Source organism: Mus caroli, unplaced genomic scaffold (assembly GCF_978045245.1).
Source record: "Mus caroli unplaced genomic scaffold, Mus_caroli_1 scaffold_2, whole genome shotgun sequence".
NCBI classification, from domain to species: domain Eukaryota; kingdom Metazoa; phylum Chordata; class Mammalia; order Rodentia; family Muridae; genus Mus; species Mus caroli.
Genome location: NW_028227257.1, coordinates 84,108,816 through 84,120,984, shown reverse-complemented (window position 1 = coordinate 84,120,984; position 12,169 = coordinate 84,108,816). Strand labels below are relative to the sequence as shown.

The window sequence follows — 12,169 nt, the reverse complement described above, 5'->3', positions numbered from 1 at the left end:
GCTGCCCTGTCTCTGTCAGTTTTTTTCTATTCTGAATTCCCTTGCTTTCCTTATTTAATAGAAAACTCCTTTCCCTTACAAAAACTAACTGAACATCATTTGAATTCACAGTTGACATCCTACTGTTTCTTATTTTAGTATTCCATACTTTGGCACTAATTCTTCAATACTACATTGAGGTTACAACAAGAGATCATTAAGTTGTTATATATAAAGAAATACAGTTGCACTTTTCTCAGTGTGTGTGTGTGTGTGTGTGTGTCCCAGGCACAGGGGTCAAGATGAGCAAATGGTAGAACCTGCTCTTAGAATTTTCTCTGCCAAACTTATTTCTTTTCACTTTATGGTGCTAATTTCCATGGCTTCTATTTTAGTGTTTGCTACAGTATGCTAAGCTGCTTGTTAAAAGCTGTCTCTGTTTATTTCTAGAAACAACCTACATTTTCTCAGGGTGTATACATGTGGCCGTCTTCCCAATAAAGCACTTAGATTTTTATAGCCATAGGTGCCTCATCATCCTTGAGAGCTGATTTTGATTGTTCAACTTAATCCCTATTCCACAGGCATCTCACAACATTATTTTCAAATTTGTTGCTAATTAGCTTTAACGTGCAGCTAGACTAAAAGATTTACAATGGAAGAATGAGTCACACAAACATTTTTAAAAATATTGTCTTTATCTCTTTAAATTTTTAATTAAAAGGATAACTATATTATTCTCCACTTTTTTCCTTCCACCCATCCCAATTTCCCCACCATCCATCCCCTTCCATGTCCCACCCTTACTCTCTTTCAAATTCAGTTTCTCATTTTTTATTATTAGTGTTATATGTAATATTCATATGTGTGTAACTATAAACCCATTCTTATATATAACCAAAAATCTATGAGTTTTATTTGGATATTGGGAAGTCTTTAGCTTAGCAATATATAGATATAATAGATTATTTTCCATATTTCTGCAATTATTGTTCATATATGTGTGACCTTGAGAGAATGATGTTCAAGGACATAAGCAGAAAATGAACATTTTTATAAATAAGAACCAGAAAATACTGGTTCAGATTGCCCTAATAACGACCACCTCCAATTATTTCCCTCAGCATTCTTTATTCAAGCTTCCACACTTGAGTTTTTCCCTCCATTCACCAGATTCAGTCTGTAAATATTCTAGGGGTACAGTAGTGGACATTTGAGGGATGCAACTGCATGGGGATTTCAAAAGTCTTCTTTTTATGAATGTGATATCACAAAAGTTTCATCTAGGAAATTCTGTGTGTGTTCTGTTGTATGTAAATTAATGTGATGGCCATTTACTGAGAGGACGGGCAATGAAATCATAGAAACAAGCCACAAAATTAAAAGGCATATAGTGTTTCAGATAATTATAGCAACCAAATGTGTGTTGAAAAGCTGGAAGTATAGTGGAACAGTTGGAATGGATAAAGAACAACAAAGTTAGGTTTCCTTGTCATTCATACAATCTTTGATGGATGGTTACCAAATGAAGAAATATGGCATATAGGTATCTAGGAATAAACTATGGATGCAGAACAGACAGTGTTGTTCAGTAGTATGTATTTGTCTAGTGTGTGCAAGGCCTAGGGTTTGATCTATGGCATTGGAATTGAGAGATGATTCAGTAAGTGCTGTTCTCTCTGACTAGAGGATACCATGGTATTAAAGGCACAACAAAGATAAAAGATGTTACTAAGTATCTGTAGATAAATAAAATTTCAATTATAGAGCTTTAAAGGATTTGGAAGAAATTCACTCGTGGGTTTTTTTATTTATGACTCACAGCTTTTCATTGGCTTCAAATCTTATCTCAAAAATAATGTAAATGATGCAAAAACTGAGAATCAAATGGAGAGAAATAGATTTTTCTAAATTTACCTTGCAGTCTCATGTCCTCCAGCAATCAGCACCTTTGCCTCTAGAAGTTCCTTTTTTCACAATGAAAGATGTGTTGCTACACAATTATGCCATAGCAGGTGAGAATAAATGCTTTAGTTCTTTTTTTGTGAAATTGTTATCTTAGCAAATCTTTTCAACAAGTCTGTGAAGTGGGTATTTTCCCCCTCTGTTTTATAGATGAGTTCAGAACTTCTTTTTGTTTAAGGTCACAAGAAACAGAAGTTAAGGCTTCTTGATGGTTAAGTATACCCAAAATACATAGGTAGTTTTTAGAAAATATAATTTATTTAGTTACATCAAAATCGAGATTCATTTCATTGTTGCTTGTTATAGACATGGAAAGCTAAACAATCATATGGGAGTGCATAAATAAAGGTATCAAGATTGGAGCTCAAGTGAAGCACTCAAAAGTCTTTACTTTGGGATTGGAAATGAAATGTTGAGTCCATTGTACAGTCATTAATCATTGATTCAGTCATCACTCATTAAGTATGTCACTCAGCTATTATTACCCAGGTATTATTATCCATCAGGCAGCAGTGTAAGAGATGAAGATAAATACTTACTAAAACCAACTAGGTCTTTGTCTCTACAGAGCATGTATCTAGAAAAAGAGTTGATCACAAATGCCTATAATATAGCTTTTTTTTTTTTTTTTTTTGGCACCAGTGTCTATTAGGAAGAATTGAAATCATTGGATAGAGTCTGATGAGGAATCTTTCACAAAAGGAGAACAGCTCAAATACATCTTTAAATAATAAGACCTTTTAATAGAGGCCAGGGTAAATGTAGGGGCTAGCTATTGGTAATAGGGAAATAATTCAGACAGGGAGAACAGTGGTTATATAGGCAGAGCTATGGGACACATTAGGATGTGTTTGGAAAACAGACTTTGGGACTAATGAGCACACATGTGCATGGTAGCATCTGTGCATATGGATGCACATGCATATATAAAAACAGTGTGTGTACTTCTATTTAATTGAAAGCTTTAGCTGGAGGGCAGTGCAGGGATCTTAACTGAAGTGGAAAAGTAAACACTGCTCTGTAGAACATTACAGTTGTTTTAATGTCAGATCAGTCTAAGGGTGCAAGGATTTGTTTTGGTTTTATTCTTAGCTTTCATTAGGTTTATTTCTGTTACATACTTTCTCTTCAAATAAATTCTTTCACATATTAATCACCTAAGGTCTTGTAGGTACTGTCTATTTGTATAAACATCAATGTCTACATTCAAGTGGAATATCAGCATTCCTCTACTTCTCTAGGAGGTAGATATGAATGGGTGCATTGTGCTTTCTGAATAGTTAAGGAATATCACTGGGAAGCAAAGCATACAAACTACCATGCAGGACCGAAAGTATATGAATATTTGAAACCAGAACGATGCAGTTTAGAATAAAATGATACCAAGGTTTCCCAGAACAGGAGAGATATGGAGGGAATTGTCCTATACTTAATCCTTCTCCCCACCATCCTTTCACCTTTAAGGCAGTTTGTAATCAATTCTCCAGATAATAGTGGTTGTTGAATAAGTTCTAAATCATCATCTATAATCATTCATGTGACAGTGCAAGACAGGAAAGTTGAAAGCATAATCCAGGTGAACAGGATGATGTGATCAATGACCAGGGTGAAATATAGATCAAAATAACTATGCAAATGGAAATCAGCAAAGTTGGGAAATGACTGAATAAAGAGAGTAGATTAGTTTTAGAATCAGGCTAATGAAATCTCTGGTGGATGCATTTTTTTTTTTTTTTTTTTAGTTTGTTTCCCATCACAGACATGGTTCTGTTTCGCCAATGTCAGGCACATGCAAATCTGTATCCATTTCATGAACCTTTGAATAAAATTGACCTACCCTTCCCCCCTCACTGCTTTGGGGGTAGTAAAACCTGAAAATCAAAAACTCCTGGAGTGTATATTGATGAGCTGATGTTTCATACCTCATGATGAGTGTGCCTGTTCACATATATAAGGGCAGATGAGCATACATATGCACGTAAAGGTTTGAGTGTGACATGAAAAATCTTCCTTGATTGCTTTTTCACCTAATTGTTTTTATCAGGCATCTCTATCAAACTCAGAGCTTGCAGATTTGGCTAGTCTTTCAAGCTTTCTCAAGGGATTTTTATTTCTTCTTTCCCAGGTGGAATTGCAGGCTGCTCCCTTGCTTGCTCCTCCATTTAAGTGGGTTCTGTGGATCTGGTATTCTTCACTGAATGACAAGTGTTTTAAGTGCTGAGCTATCTCCCTAGTTCAAACATTGAATTGATTTTTTTCTTTTATTTATGATGGCTTAATATAATTTCATCATTTCTTCCTTTCTTTTCTTCCCTCCAGTCCTTCTAGAGGCCCCTTCTTGTTGTCTTTCAAATTCATGGTCTTAGTTTTGAATGTAATTATATTAATGTTTTGAAAAAGATAATGTGTATGACATACTTGTAAACATGATTTTCATTAAATGACATGTGTTTAAAATGTAGAAATTTAAAGGAGTGAAATACCTTCAGACATGACAGATAAATCAGAAATGTATATGTCATACCTCAGATGTGAGGCAAAAAAGTGCTTTTGTTCATCATGTCTGAGTCAAGTAAATCTAATGCCTGGGACTCACTAGAAGTGAGGCATAGTAGGGTACATTCTGCTTTTACACCTTGGATTTTTATTCCTTATACTTTCCTATGAGGAAAGTCTGAGATACAAATTGTGCATACTAAAACTTTTTGAGTTTGTGACTGTTTAATCTAAAAATCATAAGCTCATAATTAGTCAATAACTTGATTGTTTAGAAGTAAAAATTCATGAATTTGCTCAAAGGATATCTGAAACTGATATCAAATTTCACAGATATGTCATGAATAAGATGAAGTTAAACACCCCAATATGGTCCAATCTATATCGCCTCAAAGAATAAATTCCATTTCAGTTTCTCCTGTTTGCAGATATATACAAGGTAGACTTAGAGCAATGTACAACTAAACAAGAGCTTGTATTGCTCCTGCTCACACGTGATTCTGAAATAATAATGAACACTAACAATTTTCAACAATTAACATTATTTTTCTAAACATAATGATATTTGCATAATGAATTTTGCACATAAATTTGCTTAGACTCAATGTGAGTGTAAAATTCTATATCATGTGCTAATTTTTCTATAGAAAAAATAGTGTTACATATCATCGTGGCAATTTCTAGTCTACCATTTTTGAGTGCAGGTACATATTTAGATGATTTTCAAATTAACATATTTTTACTTTGCTCTTATAATATAACATAATTATTAATGTAATTATTCAGATTAATCCTATTACATTATAATATAATCAATATTAAAACCAATGTGTAGGTACAACACAAACAGTGAATATTTACTTTTCTTTTAAAGATCAAAACTTCCATGATGGTCTTTCTTATGACACTTTCTTTGATCATTCAAATCTGAGAGATGGCCTCTCTGAAATCCATCTAGTTTACCAATACATATGACTTTTCTAGTACTTGTTTTGACAATTGTCCAAAAGATTGTATATTCTCATATGCAGAGTTGTTACAGTTCAAAGACAAGCTCTTTCAGTGAGGTATATGATAATTGACAGAACTAACCAATGAAATAAGCATTAACACTGATAGAATAAACTTGCATGGGCAGCTAATTCAGAAGCTTGTTAGCTACTCTTATTTGACTTTGATTCTTCCCCTGGCGTTTGTTCTCTCAGTATGCTCTGAGCATTCCTAGTCAATCTCGTCTTCTTCTTAAAGAAAAATGTTCATGCTGAGTTCTTTAACCTATGATTGAAATATAAGATATCAGAGAAAGAGAATGTTTACAAATACCTTAATAAGAGTTTATAACTAGAATATTATTTCTCATTACACACTCACTCAACCGATGGATATTTTGGAAATACAGGCTGTGGGATATACATATATATATACATATATACATACATATATATATATATACAAAAGGTGGGATATATATATATATATATATATATATATATATATATATTCAGCTCTAAATAAATGTTTAAAATAAACAGACTATCAGCCAGCCTATATATAAAAATAAATTAAAATGTTGTGGAAAATATGAAGACTTACTTTAGGAATGGATAAAGAAAATGATAAATCCAATGGTTCATAGACAAACTGGTCTGGGAAAGGGACTCTTAGTCTTCAGAATGACTTAGGTGAATCACATCATCTCTTAACAATTTAAACTAATATCTACTTGCTTACACTGAAATGAAATATCAGGACCCAGTAAAACTAAAAGCAACTTGAAAACGGAATTATAGGAGATCTTAATAATTAAAAGAATGAACATGAGTGTTCTAAACGTTTTAAAGTCACTGTGAGAACAGAGCACAGTAACATCATAACAATAAGTTTGAAAATTATGTACAATTTGCGATTATATATGAAGCCAATGAAGTAGTTTTAAAAAAGTGTATGTAGATAGCTAAACAGTATGGATGGAGTTTGGGAACTCTTATGAAAGAATAAGAGGAAGGGTTGTCAGAGTCAACTAAGCTGCACCCTTGGGACTCAGAGTCTGAACCACTAACCAAAGAACATACACCGGTTTTACCTAGATCTCTCCACACATATGTAGCAGATATACATTTTGGTCTTACTTTGGGTCCTGAAAAATGGAATGGGAGCTATCCCAAAAAAGTATTGCCGTACTTGAAATATGTTCTTCGAGCTTGGCTACCTTGTCTGGCATCAGTGCGAAACGGCGTGCTTAGCACTGCAGAGATTTGAAGTGTCAAGGTTGGGAGATATGGAGGGGACTCCCACCCACTCAGAAGGAGGGAAGGATTTGGGTGGGGGTGGCTGGAAGTAGGACAGTGAGCAAGATGTAAAATGAATAAGTAAAAAATAAAACTTAATTTAAAAAAATATGTGTAGAATGGTGAAGATTACCTTGAGGTCCTCATCTACAGAGGAAAAGACAGAAACTTAGGCTTAGCAGAGAAAGTTAGCAAAATAAAGTTGGTCGCCTCTCTATGTGAAAGAATGTGTGCTGAAGATGTTTCTGAAAACTATGGGGAACCTTATGTATCTGTGGTCTTTAATAATAGCACATGGATAAAAGATATTATTATATCCTTTATTGTTTAAGACTATTTTAGCCAGGCGTGGTGGCGCACGCCTTTAATCCCAGCACTCGGGAGGCTGAGGCAGGCGGATTTCTGAGTTCGAGGCCAGCCTGGTCTACATTGTGAGTTCCAGGACAGCCAGGGTTATCCAGAGAAACCCTGTCTCCAAAAGAAAAAGAAAAAATAAAGAATTAAAAACTAAGACTATTTTAAATAGCAAATTAACATGGATTGGTAATAGAAGTGTATTGCAAATATGCTCTTAAATTCTATTTGGTTAGGAAAGATGTTAGGCATCTTGATTACATAAACTTGTATTTTTGTTAAAAAGTATAAATAAAATTCAAAGACTAAAAGGGGGGAAAAAGAATAAGGAAGATGATCTAACCAAAAGTTGGATGAACATGTTAATAAAATTTATGGAGACCAACTAGGAAAAAGAGGCTTTATCTCAGGAGTTAAAGCTTTAAATATGAAAAGGACAAAATATGTGTTAATTCTTACTTACATATTTGTTTTGGAAAAATATGAGATTAATGAAGCAAAATGTAAATAATATCAGAGTATAGAGGTCGAGCTGGTATACATGTATATGTAACAGGAAAGTAATCACAATAACAAGCTAGGACATATATATGGCTGCTAAGCAAATGTAGTGTTTTATACCCTTTACTTAATATGGAATTTAAATTATTCACTTTTCTGAGCTCCTCCTATACAGTTTTAAAATATGTGCAATATAGTAATATACCTTAACTTTTGTAGTTATAATGAAATTTCATTGTTTGTAGAATATTTCCCAGAGAAAACAAAAATATGTGATACTAACCATATGAATGGGATAAAAGAACTACAAGATGCACAAGATGATACTAAGAAGAGGAAATAGAAGATATTTTAAAATGAGAAGGATTCTTTCACTTGAATTATAGGGGCTTATGGGAAATGACTTAATGGTTAAAACAGTTACTGCCCAAGCATAGGAACTAAAATTTAGATCCCTGGATATACATAAACATCAGGAAGTTACTGCTGAGTTTCTAGCACCTTGAAAATAGAGATGAGGGAATATGCCTATAGGAAGATGGCTATGCAGACTAAACACATTAGAGAACTCTGGATTTAATTCAGAGATCCTAATTCAATTAGTTGAATGGGCAACAATCAAAGAAGACTCCTGATATTTCTCATTCTCTCTCTCTCTCTCTCTCTCTCTCTCTCTCTCTCTCTCTCTCTCTCTCTCTCATACACACACACACACACACACACACACATCTCACAACATTTGCTTAGGAGGAAAACATCCCCATATGCATATACAATTACACACAAATTTATGTATGTATATATATATATTTATGTAAGGAGGAAAAACTATTCAGATTATGAATATTGTCTCCTAGAATATAACGTTGGGAGGTAATTGAGACTCTATCATTGGCAGTTGGCTAAAAAGGTGACTAGGCTCTGTATGAGTGGAAGAGAAGAAGGACAATCAGGAAAATGCTTATATTATATTGTTTGATTAAGGAAACAAGGGAAAAATCACACATTCCTTGATAGAAACTGAAAAGACCTTTGAAATTACAATATTTAAAAAGTGAACTACTCTGTGTAGTTTGTCTGTAGAGGAAAAGAGGACAGTGGCTATAAATGGAAAGTTGTACCTATATGTCAAACATATGTACTCATGTGTGTGTGCAGGAGTTGGGGCAAGGATTTGATCATTCTTTAAAAGAATAAGCCAGCAGCATAGTAGCCAAGGTGAAAGTAAAACTAGTGGTGTAACTGACAGATATGGGTACTATCAAAGACAAGAGAGCTTAAGTCAAGAACATAGATGGAGGAGCTAGTCCAATGAAAGGAAATTAGTTGCTTTGACATTTGAAGAAGGAAACTGAATTCGCAGTAGTGAGAGTGATAAGAGTCTGCATGTGGGACAGACATTACATTGAAGTTTATGCCTCTCAGCCTAAAATTAGACTGTGGAAAATATAAAAATAATGTTCACTTTTGAGGAGAAAATATGTGTATATCTTGATGACTCTTTATGAAGAGTCTGGACAGAGGAACAGGAGAGCTATGTTAAGAACTTCTCTGGTTGGCTGAGAGCATCCATCTCTGTATTTGCCAGGCACTGGTAAAGCCTCTCAGGAGACAGCTATATCAGACTGCTAACACCAAGCACTTGTTGGCATCCACAATAGTGTCTGGGTTTGTTGACTGTTTTTGGGATGGCTCTCTAGGTGTGGCAGTCTCTGGATGACCTTTCCTTCAGACTCTGCTCCACACTTTGCCTCTGTAACTCCTTCCATGGGTATTTAGTTCTCCCTTCTAAGAAGGAACGAAGTATCCACACTTTGGTCTTCCTACTTTTTGAGCTTCATGTGGTCTGTGAATTGTAACTTAGGTATTCTGAGCTTCTGGACTAATATCCACTCCCTTGGTCCTAGGAAGGCTTTATGCCCCAGTGTAGGGGAATGCTAGGGCCAGGAAATGGGAGTGGGTTGGTTGGTTGGTAAGCAAGGGAAGGGGGAGGGGATAGGGAATTTTCAGAGGAGCAACCAGGAAAGGGGATAACATTTGAAATGTAAATAAAGAAAATATCTAATTAAAAAAAATGAATGTATTTTAATGGGAACACTAGTTTCCAGCGCATTGTGCATTTTCTGATTTTTCTGTATGTGGGCAATCCTTTCAGGGAGCTCCAAACTATCTCACTGATTTCAGAAAACCATGACAAGTCCACCGAGGAAGAGGATAGATAGTAGTAATTTGGCAAGGCTTTTGTGAAACAGACCAAGATTTCAGTTTTCCAAAATATGCATATAGAGGTTGCAGTACTAATTGAATACATAATCTGTACTTACAGTTTTGTAAAATCACTAATACACCGCTAGAACTCCAAGGAGTCATGCCTAGTGACAGGCTTCTCTATGTCCCTTCAAGAGGATCACGCTCTAAGTGACACAGGGAGAGCAGCATCCTCCTGAGTTGAGTGGCGTGGGCTGATGTTGGACTTCTGTGATTTATTAAATGTCCTTCTGTGATATTTCTCTGTAACCCCCATTCTCTTGTTCTGAAGATAGGTGCCAATCTGATTGGTGTTTTATGAGCACAGGCCATAAGGTACTTTCCAAGTTGTTGCAGTCATCCATTGAGTGTTTTATTGTATTTCAGATACCTTAGGTAGCTGGCAAAAGAAAAAAAAAATAAGAGCAAAAGTTTTCATCACACACAAAAGACTCCACATACATACCTTAATAGCTTTAAACTATTATTCTCACTGTACAATGTTTAATGTTACATAAACCGTGCAGAACATATGACTACCTCTTATGTGTCAGGTATTACTCCCATTAATCATCCCAGTACTCAGTGAGGTAGATGTTTTGGCATAGAATACTGAGTGTAAGGATCCTTCTAGATTTAGTTAATTACTCCAGTATCAATTGGATTCATATGATGTCTGAATTGAACAACTGTGGAATGAGGGGAATATTGAATTATTTGTCTTGTCTGTAGTTTTGATGGACAAGGAAATGCTGACTTCTTTTAGTATTCAAATATCAACTTTATCATCAGTAAATCTATATGTATAAATGCACATAAGGTCCAAATCCATTTTTCACCAGTCCAGTGTTACTAGTAGGCTAAAATTTGTCCCTGGATTGGGGATCATAATTATGGAGTCAATACATCTCATGGATAAAGATGTGCCTCATCTTTTCCAAGAAACAACAGTACAAAATCAATGCTGCCCAAACCCCTGACTATGTGAGGAGATGACCTCCAGACCCACACCTTATTGAGGAGCTATTAGCATCTGATAGATACTGAGGAGAGCCTCTCTCTGTAGCCACTAGTAAGTTTTCATTGTTCTAAATGACCCTATATCTTATATGGGTAAATTGGACTACCATTTTCCTAAACTAATATCATCTCCAATTTTATTCTAATATTTATTGTTATAGTCATGGATAGGTGTGACTCAAAGCTCTCTTCCAAAATGCTTCCATTTGCAAAAGATATAGACTCTTAAAGGGATTCACAACTAAGTAATCCTGATCAAAATTCAGAAATAAGTGACCACTGAGGGATGCCTAACCAAACGATACATCTACAACACAAATCCTATAACTAAGATTCAAAGAAAAGTCACGAGAGAGAGAGAGAGAGAGAGAGAGAGAGAGAGAGAGAGAGAGAGAGAGAGAGAGAGAGAGAGAGAGAGAAAGCAGAAAGATTACAAACTCAAAGCTCCAGTACATCTACACTACATAGTGTCCCCTCTAGAAATAAAACACAATATATACCCATGAAATATCAATATTAAATACAAACAGTAAAACGATAGAGGAAATTCCATAAGGTATTTTTCATAACTGAGTATCTACAGGAAGCCAATGTCTTCTGAGAAAAGTAGATTCCATTTCCTACAAGAGTAGGCTCACTCATAGGCTGCCTATTCATTTCAAAGTGCTCATCCATGGATGCATGTATATATGTACAATGCTTTATAGATTCAATTAGTTATATATACATAGTGTGTGTTTGAGTATGTGTATGACTATGAGTTTTTGTAGCAATAATTAAAGAATTTATTAAAGAATTTATTAATTATTTATTAATTTATTAATTTAATTAATAATTAAAGAATTTATAAAATTTATATATATATAAATTTATAAAAAGAAGGAACATGAAGAAGTTGAGAGGAGGAATGGAAAAGAGTGACATAAAGGTGTTTATATGTAACATTCTTAAAATTTTTTTAAGAAAGTTTAAATCTAATAAAATTAAGAGGATACATTATTGAGGAACACAATAGTTGAAAGTCGAAATGAGTATGTAAATTATCATATGTCTGTGTATACATTTATAAAATCCTCAAAAATATAAAAAAGAACCACTGGTAAATGTCTTACATGTTTCTTATGAGCCAACAAGTGGTGATATTTACTTCTGCCTAGTACCTCTAAGAAAGGCAAAGCTGTACCAGGAGAAAAAAACAGGATGATTCTCTCCAAACATGGCACATGGATGTTCTGTAAAACCAAAACAAAGCATCAAATAAACAAGCACAAGCAATAGCAAATAAATCCTTCCAACTGTATTCATTTGAAACATTTTGG

At 34.6% G+C, this 12,169-nt stretch overlaps 1 protein-coding gene across 7 annotated transcripts in view; it reads left to right on the top strand.

Annotated features, from left to right (window-relative positions):
- The window catches only part of Lrrc4c (leucine rich repeat containing 4C), a 1,324,975-nt gene that overhangs the window by 250,589 nt on the left and 1,062,217 nt on the right, over nt 1-12,169 (top strand). For 3 of the 7 annotated variants that reach the window (XR_015046506.1, XM_029473968.2, XM_085834626.1), the window contains exon 1: nt 1,906-1,994. The exons of 3 other annotated variants lie outside the window; for them this stretch is intronic. The gene's annotated coding sequence lies outside the window, so the exon portion shown is untranslated. Of the gene's footprint in view, nt 1-1,905; nt 1,995-10,122; nt 10,167-12,169 lie in introns of those variants that run through there. One more of the 7 variants, XM_029473970.2, reaches the window with a different exon arrangement.